An 11,294-nucleotide genomic window follows, 5' to 3' on the forward strand; every position below is an offset into this window, starting at 1 on the left:
GCGGGGATTTGGAATAAGATGAGGGACTCTTGGACCTCTGTTTCCAGGCCTCGAGTTCTTCTCAGGAGGTGTCTGCTGGGTCCCGGACCTTTGTCCTAGCCAGGGTCCACAGGGGACTCCTAGCTCGGAGTCCACGGGGCGCCGGGCGGCTCCCGGAGCCCAGCACTGTGCTTCTGGCCACTGCCCCCTTCTGGGCGGTGTTTTACCGCTGTCCTTCGGGTGTCTGACTTTCTGGTGTCTGGAAGTCGGAGTTCAGGGAGACAGCCAGCGACGCTGGCTGCCAGAAGCTGACGTGAGTTGAGGGAGGCTTGCGCCACCCTTCTCCCTTTTAAAATTCCAGTCAAGGAAAGGCCCCACATCCTCACTCCAGTCGGGCCCTGGCAGAAAGCAGAGCAGCATGGAGGCCTTGTCTGTTGAGAGAAGCGACAGCCAAAGAAGAATCCAGAAGCAGCTAGACCTTTCCTCCAAACCAGAGCTTCCTCCAGGCGAGCTTTGCTCAGGGCCAAGGCCGCCTGCCTTTAGTCTCCTGGGCCGGAAACCTTAGACTTCTTCTGAGCCTTTCTCTACTGATCTTGAAAACCTGGGCTCAGGACTTATCATTTTTTCCTTTGAAATAGAGCTCAGATTTTTCCTCTGTTTCCACTGCCGGAGTTTCCCTGGTCTGGGGTGGGGTCTTATTCATCCTTCCATCCAGACCTCATGGGCTAACACATGTAACATGGGTCACATGGCAGGAACTTACTAAAGGCTTTTAAGGAACACCTACTAGGTTCCTTCTCCCAGAACCCCTTCCCCATATTGTCATCCAAGTCAAGTCAGATTGAAACAGAGTTCGGGGGCCTTTCCTGATGGTCTAGCGGATAAGACTCTGAGCTCCCAGTCCCTGGTCAGGGATCTAAGATCCCGTACACTGCCAACTACTGAGCCTGCACACCACAACTAGAGAACCCACACACGCCGCAGCTAGAGAAGCCCAAGCATTGCAACGAAGGCCCAGCACCGCCCACAGAAAAAAACAGACTTCAGGCAGCTTTGACAGGGAAAAGCTAGCTGGAGTGACCATACATAGCCTGAGCAGGTTGTGAGGGGGGCAGCCCTGTTTCTTGGCTCTCCTTGATACCTCTCTTATGCAGGTGAATCTTCCTGAAACTGCTTCCTCTGTTTCTTCCTGGCTGGGGAACCTCTACTGGGTGTCCACAGACAACAAAATGATCACATGTCAACTCTTCTTCCAGTCTTGGCCTTCCAGTATCTGGCCTCAGCCAGCACATGGACACTTCTCACTTGCTACCTCCCAATCCTGCTGTCTCCTGGATATGATTGTGTGTTTATTTTTATTAACTTTATATTGTAAAATAATAATAATACTTAGTGGTCGCAAAACTCAGAGTATAGGAAGGTAGAAGGTGAAAAGTAAACTCGCCACACTTCACGCCCCCATTCTTCAGTCCCACCCTCAGAATAACCACTACCAAGAGCTCCCTGGGTCTCCTGCCAAGAGATGTTTTAAAGACAATAAACAGAATTCCCTGGTGGTCCCGCGGTTAGGATTCTATGCTTTCACTGCCGGAGGCCTGGGTTCAGATCCTGGTCGGGGAACCAAGATGCTACAAGCTACTTGGCGCAGCCAAAATAAATAAATAATAAACAAATATAAATAAACATCTTTTAAAACTGCACATCAGCTCGTTAAGTATATACTGTTCTGGAACTTGCTTTTTCTCAATTACCTCATCTTGACCCCTTTCCCGTTGTACACACACACCGAAGTCGCTCTTTACGTGGACTACTTGGGATGTCCTTGCTTGGATACCCCGTGGTCTACTGGGATTGTTGGGCAGTCGGGTTATTTCCGACGTGTGAAGTGCTGAGGCTGTCACTGTAAGATGAGAGGATGTATGTTTCTACCTGAGCCTTTACGCTCTTCTCCCAGCTCCTTCCTACCCTCCTCAGCAAGGCTCTCCTGTTGTTCTCACTCTGCCCATCTCTCCTGTACCAAGCTTGCTCTCAAGACAGCCTCAGTACCTAGAATTTGGCACTTAATCTTGTGATTCTGTGTCTACCGTCAGACCATAAACTCCCTATGGGCAGGTATCGTGTCCCTTTACTTATTTGTATCCACAGTGTTAGGACCTCTTGATTGTTAGGTGGGTGAGCTTACAGGAGTGTTAGGGCTAGGGGTGTCTGCACTGGTAAAGGAGACCATCATAATTAGTTACCATCAAATGGGATGTGACTAAGAATTGTCTCAGTATTTCTCCTATAGCACCCATTATGCAGTCCCTTTCTGCCTCGACTTCTTCTCTTTCTCCCCACTTCTACTCTAAAGAAGCCTTTTCCATCTTCAAATCCTTGGGTTGGAATTATAACCAAATAGGGGAAACCAAGGAGGAATTAATTCTGTGCAATCTATGATCAGGTTATCAAGAATGGTGACAGCAGGCAAAGAAATTGGTAGAGAGAATACCTCGTTTTTTGGGGATCTCCCAGCAGATTATTAAACATCTCTCTTTCGTTCCCTGGTGGCTCAGAGGTTAAAGCATCTGCCTGCAATGCGGGAGACCAGGGTTCGATCCCCTGGAGAAGGAAATGGAAGCCTACTCAAGTATTCTTACCTGGAGGATCCCATGGATGGAGGAGCCTGGTAGGCTACAGTCCATGGGGTTGCAAAGAGTCGGACATGACTGAACGACTCCACTTTCCTTTCCACTTTCCTTTTCCTGAGTGTAACAGGCACTGAGAAGGGAGCATTAAGAGGGAACCCTGGAATTGAATGTCAGGCCAGAGACTGGCACCACCTAGCGGTCAGATAAAGAAGTGTAAACAGGAAAGATGGGAAGGGTCTGCTGGAAGATGGGAAGAGAACCAAGATTTATTGAGTCCTTTCCATATAGGAAGACCACGCGGTAGATTTCACACGGATTACTTCATCTAAGTTTGACAACTCCCTTGTGGCAGAGGTGTTATTTTCAGCTTGTAGATATGGAAATAGTCTCAGAAAAGTTGAGGAATCGGCCTCAAATCACAGTGTGGATTGGAGCCCGGTTTCCTGTCCTTTAAAAAACATTTATTAGGTACCTCATATGTGCCAATTACACTGGTAGGCACTCGAGATGAGATGGAAACACGCAGTCTCAGCCTTCAAGGTGTGTGCAGGTTAATGGGGTTGAGCAACTAGATCACTGACAATTACAACAAAGGGCCTTAATGCTCAGGATAAAGGCACATGGCACAAAGGGCCATGGGAACCAGGGCAGGATGCCTATCCCAGACAAGAGGGTCAAGGCAGGGCAGAGTGGGTGATGCTCGGCTATGTGTTGAAAGAGAGGAAGGAGATGGCAAGCAGTGACAGAAGGAGAGGGTGTTTTAGGCTGCAGGACAGGCAAAGACGTGTAGGCATGAAGAAATTTGAAACACTTAAGGCAAATGTGGTATGGCGGAAGCTTAAGGTACTTGTTGGGGAAGATAATGGGTGAAGTATCAGAGAGCCTAATCACAAAAGGTGATTTTAGCCACACTAAGGACTTAGAATTTTTAATCTGAAAGTAGAGGGGGGATTCCCTGGTGGTCCAGTGGTTAAGACTCTGCACTCCCAATACAGGGGGCCTGGGTTCAATCCCTGGTCAGGGAACTAAATCCCACGTGCCACAACTAAGGCTCCATGCAGCCAAATAAATAAAACATAAAAATAAATGAAAGTAGAGGGGAACCAGGTGAGAAATTGATGAAGCCCTTAATGCACCAGCCGCAGAGCTGAAGAGGAGGAGGATTCCAGGCTAAAGAGGCAGGATCAAGTATGTTAATTGGTTTATCATGTTGGCCCAGAGGATAGTAACAGGGAAAGCTGGGTCTAGAAACTGTGGCTCACATTAGAATGTTCTCAAGTTTTCAGATTTTGGCAGCACATTTAAATCAACTGGGGACCTTTTAAAATCCCAATGCTAACAGAAAAATAAAAATAAAAACAATTCCCCAATGCCAGAGGACTTTACTACTTGACTTTGAGACTTGTAGGCTATGATAATCAAGACACTATAGTTCTGGCATGAGGTCTGACAAACAGCTCCATGGGATAGACTAGAGAGCCAGAAATAGACGAACACACTTACAGGTCAATTAAGCCTTTCTCACATTTGGCTTGTGCTGGGTCTTGGTTGTGGCACGTGAGGTCTTCGATCTTTGTTTCAGCATGTGTTGCAGTGTGCAAACTCTTAGTTGGCCAATGGGATCTAGTTTCTCAATCAGAGATCAAACCCAGTTCCCCTGCGTTGGGAGCTTGGAGGATTAGCCACTGGACCACTGGACCAGGGAAGTCCCAAAGGTCATTTAATCCTGATGAAGGTGTCAAAGCAATCCACTGGGGAAAGGAATATCTTTTCAACAAATTGTGTTGGAACAATTAGTGAATCACAATCCCTACCTCACATCGTATGCAGAAATTAATTCAGGTTAATCATAGACCTAAGCCATAACAGCTAAAACCATAAAGTTTTTAAGTGAAAACACAGAATATCTTCCTGACTTGGAAGTAGGTAAAAATTTATGTCATAGAAAGCAATAACCATAAAAGAAAACAAATTGATGTAGGAAACATCAAAATTGAAAACGTCTGTTAATCAAAAGACACCATTAAGAAAATGAATAAGTAAGCAGAAAATAAGCAAAATATTGATCTCACAAAGAAATGGTATTCAGGATACATAAAAATTCCTATAACACAGTAATAATGAAAACACCCCATTTTTTAAAATAGACAAAACATTTGAACAGATACATCATAAAAGAACATGTATGAATGCCCAATAAGCACATAAAAAGTGCTCAATATGTCTAGTCATCAAGAAAATGCAAATTAAACCACAGTGAGATAATTCTCCACATTCACCAAAACGGTTTAACTTTTAAAAATTGACAATACCAAACGCTATTGAGAACGTAGAGCAACAGGAATTCTCTTACAGTGTTGGGAATGTACTATAAATTTGGAGTAATACATAGCAGTTTCTTATATTAAGCATATACCTACCCCATGACCCCACAATTATACTCTTAGTTATTTATTCAAGAGAAGTGAAAATACACGGTTACACAAAGATTCGAAGTATGTTCATAGTAGTTTTCTTCATGACAGCCAAAAACTGGCTGTGGCTCAGGTGCCTATCATTTTTTTTTTTAAAGGACAAAGCATCTGTGGTGTATCTCTACCATGAGATATTAGTAATAAAATGGACACACTATGGATACATACAACACCACAATAAATCTCAAGACACATGAGTAAAAGAAGCCAGACATGAAAGCACATCCTGCTTTATTCCATTGATATGAATTCTAAAATAGACCAAACAAACCTATGGTGGAAAAAATCAGAACAGTGGCTCTCCCAGGGGGTGGGTTGAGGATAATGATGGACATCTTGGTAGGAGGATAGATGTCATACAGAAATGAAGGGTAGGGCGAGGATTTGAACCCAGGGAGCCTGGCCCCAGAGGCCATGGTTTTAACTACCATGCTACATTGCTTTTCTCCATGCATGCTGCAGCCTCGGGTGTGGATGAGATTACAGAGGAAGGATAGCCTGTGAAGACAGGAGGCTGAGAAGGAGCACCGAGACAGGCAGGAGGAAGAGGGGAGAGGGGCTGTGAAAACCAGTGGGGGAAGCGCTTATTCAAGAGTGGCCAACAGTGCTGAGCACTGCTGAATGGGCCAGTGAGAGGAGGACGGGGCAGGGCGCTATGCGAGGAGGGCATGTGCGACATGGCCAGAACAGTCTCATCGGGCTGGCGGAGGCAGTAGGCAGCTTGCAGTGTTCTGAGGAGGTGAGGAAGGGAAGACAGAGAATGGGAATAACTTTCCCAGGAAGTTCGGCGGCTCCAGGGAAGAGAGAAAGGCAAGACAGTAATTACAGTGCTAGTGAGAGGGCCAGACTGTCCTTGCAGAGGCTCAGTCCTGACCACAGCTGACTCCATCCAGAGACGCCTGCCTTTGCCCACCCACCAGGGCTGCTACTTATCCTTCTGTGGGGTGAAGGCCTCTTGGCCACAGTTAGCCCCTGACAGCCACAGGGCTTCATTTGAGAACCCGAGATCAGCTGACACCACCGTTGCTCACATCCTGTCATCCTTGGCAGGCCTCAGTGGGCGTCTACCCTTCTCCACTCAGCCTAGTCCTTCCTCTTCCTGACCACCCTTGTGCTGCTCCCCAGTCCCTTCCTTGCACAGGGCCCTGGGCCACTCTTGGCTCAGATTATCCTTGCCCCTCTTTGCTTGTCTGAAATGTGGCTCTTCCCTGAGGACGCTTTTTTGTTTTTTTTAAGAGATATCATTTATTCTCCCAAGTGACCAAGTCAGGCGACTGTGGGAGCGTGGACAGTCAGCCCACGCTGTGCTCACCATCTCTTAGAGTCAGTGTCACCCCACCAAAGTCTCAGGGATGCGTTGAGCGCAAGTAACAGAAGACCCAAGTAAGGCAGACTGAACAAAGAGATCTACAACAGACCCAGGACTGCTTGGTTCACTATGTTTCTGCCTCTTCACGCTGCTACGCTGTCCTCAGTGGCTGACGGCCTCTTTCTTGAGACATCACGTGTACTCTTGATAATGAAGAAAAACAAAATCTTTCCCAAGCTCCCCACAAACTCCCATTAGCCAGGACAATGGAAACACCATGATTGGTAAGACCAATGAGATTCATCCCCTAAATGCATGGGAGGGGAACACCTGTATATAATCCAGACTTTGCCAACAAGGGAGAAAGACTCGCCACTGAGCAGGCATCCTCAGTTCTTGCCTTGATAGTCATACAAATTCCTCTTCCTTTTAAGGGTCAGCTATTTCACCCTCCATTGAGAAGACGTGTAGCATACTGCTTAAGGACAACAGCGCTTGTGCCAGACTAGCAGGATACAAACCCCAGCTCCCTTGCCAGCTCTTTGGCTGTGGGCAGATGACTTAAACTTTCCTCCCTGCAGCTCCCTGATCTGTGAAACAAGGGCTGTTAGCACTATCCAGCAGAACTTCCTGTGATGATGGGAGGAAACGTCCCATGTCTGGGCTCACACAGTAGCCACTAGTCATAGGTGGCTGCTGAGTGTTTGAAACGTGGCCAGTACATGTGAGGGATGGTTTTTTATTTTTTAATGTTTGTTTATTTATGTATGTATGTGGCTGCACTGGGTCTTAGTTGTGAAACATGGAAAGTTTAGTTGTGGCATGTAGGATCTAGTTTCCTGACCAGGAAACTACGAGCACTGGGAGCGTGGAGTCTTAGCTGCTGGACTACAAGGGAAGTCCCAAGAACTGGTTTTTTTTTAATGAAAATTAAATAGTCACATTTGACTAGTGACTTAGCTTCCTTGATAGCTCAGTTGGTAAAGACTCTGCCTGAGGTGCAGGAGACCCTGGTTCAATTCCTGGGTTGGGAAGATCCCCTGGAGAAGGGAACAGCTACCCACTCTAGTATTCTGGCCTGGAGAATTCCATGGACTGTATTGTCCTTGGGGTCACAAAGAGTGGGACATGACTGAGCGACTTTCACTTCACCACACTGGGCACATAGTTCTAATTCATAGTACTGTTGTAGAATAAAATGTACAGTACTTGGATGATTTAAAAAGTAGGCATTGAAGTAACACATAAGCTCTCATTAAATGTTAGTTATTACTTCTGCTGCCATCCACTGATGGCATGGCATTTGGTCACTTGCCCACTCTCCTTGAAGAAGGACTATGGCATCTGATTCACCGTCTTCCTTGCCACCTCAGGTCTTTAGCAAACCCAGGTGGCTTCAGTGTTCATGCAGGTAGTCCCTGGTCTCTTCAACTCCAACGACTCACCTCCATTCTGCCGTAGCCACTCACTCCCATAGCCACAACCTCTACCACACCCTCCCAGGAGAGCTCAATGGAATCGCACCCCTTTGTCTCTGACCACAACATGCCAAGCTTTCAATTCCTTCCTTCCCTTGCCCCCAGGAAGTCTGATCTTTAGGCTGGTTGAGACTTCCAGTTCCTTGACTCTATTCTTTCCTTTCCCACTGGCTCTTGTCTTTACTTCTCTTCCTCACCAGGCTGATTCCACAGTGCTTCACTTCTCCTCCTCCTCTGTATGGTCCCCTTCTTCATTATTATTAACCTTCTGAACAGTCCTCCCAGTTTCAGACTTACTGTTTAAATCCACTCTCCAGTGGGGAATCCATGTAAATCCATGGCTGATTCATGTCAGTGTATGGCAAAAACCACTCCAATACTGTAAAGTAATTAGCCTCCAACTAATAAAAATAAATTAAAAAAAAAATAGATAACTGAAAAAAAAAAAACCAACTGTAGTGTTAGATAGGCTACTGTGTGCCCTTCAGATCTGTTTCCATTTAATATTCTTATTTATTTAGTATTCTTTTGCTCACTCCTTTTTAAAAGCAAAATAAAATGCAAGGAGCATTTCACTAAAATAAATAAATAAATAAATCCACTCTCCACACTGCAACCAGGGTAGTTTCTCTACTGAATCTCATCACATTGCTCACCTGCCCTAAATCCTCTGCTGTTCCCCATTGCCACCTACTACCCATTTCCAGAAGGTGCCACGCTCCCACAGCATCCATGCTTTTGCACATGCGAGACTCCCTTCCCGGTTTACCTCTCCTCTTGTCCTTGGTCTGAATAACTTCTTTTTTCCCTTTTAGATTCAGTCTGGGCATCACCTCCCGGATCTCTCCCCTCCCCCACGTAGTTCAGGTGCCCCTCCCACATGCTCCCATGGAGTCACAGTCCTAAAGACGCTGGGCTGTGATGTGAGACATCACTGTTGACAAACCCGACTCCCTGTCTTGGCTATGAGAGTCTGAGAACAGACACCCAACACTCTGCTACTGACTTCACTGGACATAGATTTTGGGAGGATTGCTGGCTACCAGTTCAATTCACTTTTCTAAAGGTGGAGGGATTTGAATGTGTTTGTATGTTGAGGGTTAAGAGCTATAATAAGGAACTGCCTGGTGGTCGAGTGCTTAGGACTTGGCACTTTCACAGCTGAGGGCCCAGGTTCAATCCCTGGTTAGGGAACTAAGATCCTGCAAGCTGTGAGGTGTGACCAAAAGAAAATGACCTGCAGTAATTAATGAATGAGAGGCTGGAGATTTGGAGGATGGAGGGGATAATGACTGGAACAGTGCCTGGGGAGGCAGATGAGGTCCTGAGCACGGACGGAGGAACATCCTTCCGGCAGGGGCAGAGACAGTCTCTCCTCCGAGCCTGCAGGGAGGGTGCAGGTGCGGATGAAATGTCTGCTGGCAGGGAGCAGGACACTGGAGGAGTTTCCAACTGATAAGTCTGCTTCCTCTAATCTAAATGGTGAGTTGGGATCAAGGGGAATGGAAATTTGGTGGGAAGAGCAAAGGCCTGGGAGACACAGCTGCCTAGGGACCCAAAGCAGCTTCCCATACTTCTGTGAACTTTTCCCCCATCCTTCAGTCCTCCACCCACAAATGTCAGGCCGCTGTCCAGTGCTCCTAAATGCGGCCTGCATTCATCTTGGCTGTGAAATGTACTAAGCTCCTGCCATTAATCCATCACTAAGTTTAGTCCTCACATAAGAATATGTGTAAAACAGCTCACCCCAGGTACAGTAAACACGAGGTAAATGGTAGTCTTTGTATTGACTAGGAAGGATAAATTTGTTTTTTTCTAGCTGCATAGCAGCATCTACAGGATGATATGTGCCCCTGCCCTAACTTATGTCCTTGTCAGAGAAGGATGTACCTGTGTAATAATTAAAAAGCAATACAAAGTGATATGTGATAGTTATTGTCTGGTTGCTAAATCATGTCTCTCTCTCTTTTTCTTTTTCATGTCCAACTCTTTTGCGACCCCATGGACTGTAGCCCACAAGTCTCCTCTGTCCGTGGGGTTTCCCAGGCGAGAATACTGGAGTGGGTTGCCACTCCCTTCTCCAGGGCATCTTCCTGACCCAGGGATCGAGCCTGTGTCTCCTGCATTGAAGGTGGATTCTTTACCACTGAGCCACAAGGGAAGCCCCGTGTGGTGGTTACCAACATCCAGACGGCGCTTTGTTTTTGATCACAACCAGCACTGAAAAGTCTCTTTTCCATCAAGACCTAGAACTCAAGTAAATACGTAAAAGTGAAACAAATTTCATTAGACACTACTTATCTTCACTTTGTGTCATGCATTCTGGTATTTTCTCTTGTATTCTACTTTGTTTTTATTTTTTATTTATTTTTTTATTTTCTACGTTGTTTTTAAACAGTGGTGGTGAAGGCTCACTGTGATGGGTTGAACTGTGCCTCTCAAAAATTCATATATTAGTATGTTGAAATCATATATCTCTCAAAAATTCATATTCATAGGAGGTACCCTTAGTCCCTCAGAATGTGACCTCACTCAGAGACAGGGTCTTTACAGAGGTAATCCTTAGGGTGGGCCCTAATCCATTATGACTGGTGTCTTTAGAAAAAGGGGAAATTTGTGAATTCACTGGCAGTCCAGTAGTTAGGGCTTGGTGCTTTCATTGCCGGGGCGTTGGGTTCGACCTCTGGTCTTGGAACAGGATCCTATGTGGCTTGGCAATAGAGGGGGGAAATTTGGGGACAGACTTGCATGCAGGGAGAATACCACATGAACAGAAAATGGCCATCCACAGGCTGAGGAGAGAGGCCTGGAATGAGTCCTCTCAGTTCTCAGAGGGGACCAACCCTGCCAACACGTTGATCTTGGGCTTCTAGCCTCCGGCACTCTGACAGAGTGAATTCCTTTGGTTGGTTAACTCCCTGCCTCAGCAAAAAAACAGACTCACCTGATTGATTTCGTGACTCACTATTGGGTTGCAACCTGCAGTTCCCAGACTGCAACGTTCTTTTTTCTCTGCCTTTCCTCCTGCGTTCTTCACAGCTGCTGATGGGATGGCAGGGCCCAGAGGAGGGTGAGGCAAGCAAGGAACCGACTCTCAGGGACATGCAAGTGGGGGATGTCATTACCAGCAGTCTAACCTACTCCACACTTATACGACCTGAAGGTGAGCGGCTCCTCCGACTCAGCACCCTCAACACCTCACCCTGGCTTGTGTCAAGTGGGTACAACCCTAGTCTCCATTTGAGAGGCTGACACAGTCACAAGGCTTTTGAGTGGAGCTTGACCCACGTCAGATACGCCTATAATTCCTCTGATGACATCACAGCCTCCCCGTCCGTGCAGTCAGTTAGAGAAGATGATAATAAATACTGTTTTACTACTTGTATGTGCCTCTCACCTTCCTATCCCCCAAAGGAGTCAAAGGTAA

The 11,294-nt window shown here is 46.5% G+C and overlaps 1 non-coding gene across 1 annotated transcript; it reads left to right on the forward strand.

Annotated features, from left to right (window-relative positions):
• Window positions 1–3,558: 3,558 nt before the first annotated feature.
• TRNAG-CCC lies at window positions 3,559–3,631 on the forward strand. The gene has a single exon. It is a non-coding gene; the product is annotated as a tRNA-Gly (tRNA).
• The last annotated feature ends 7,663 nt before the right edge of the window (window positions 3,632–11,294 follow it).

Source organism: Cervus elaphus, chromosome 3, assembly GCF_910594005.1.
Source record: "Cervus elaphus chromosome 3, mCerEla1.1, whole genome shotgun sequence".
NCBI classification, from domain to species: Eukaryota; Metazoa; Chordata; class Mammalia; order Artiodactyla; family Cervidae; genus Cervus; species Cervus elaphus.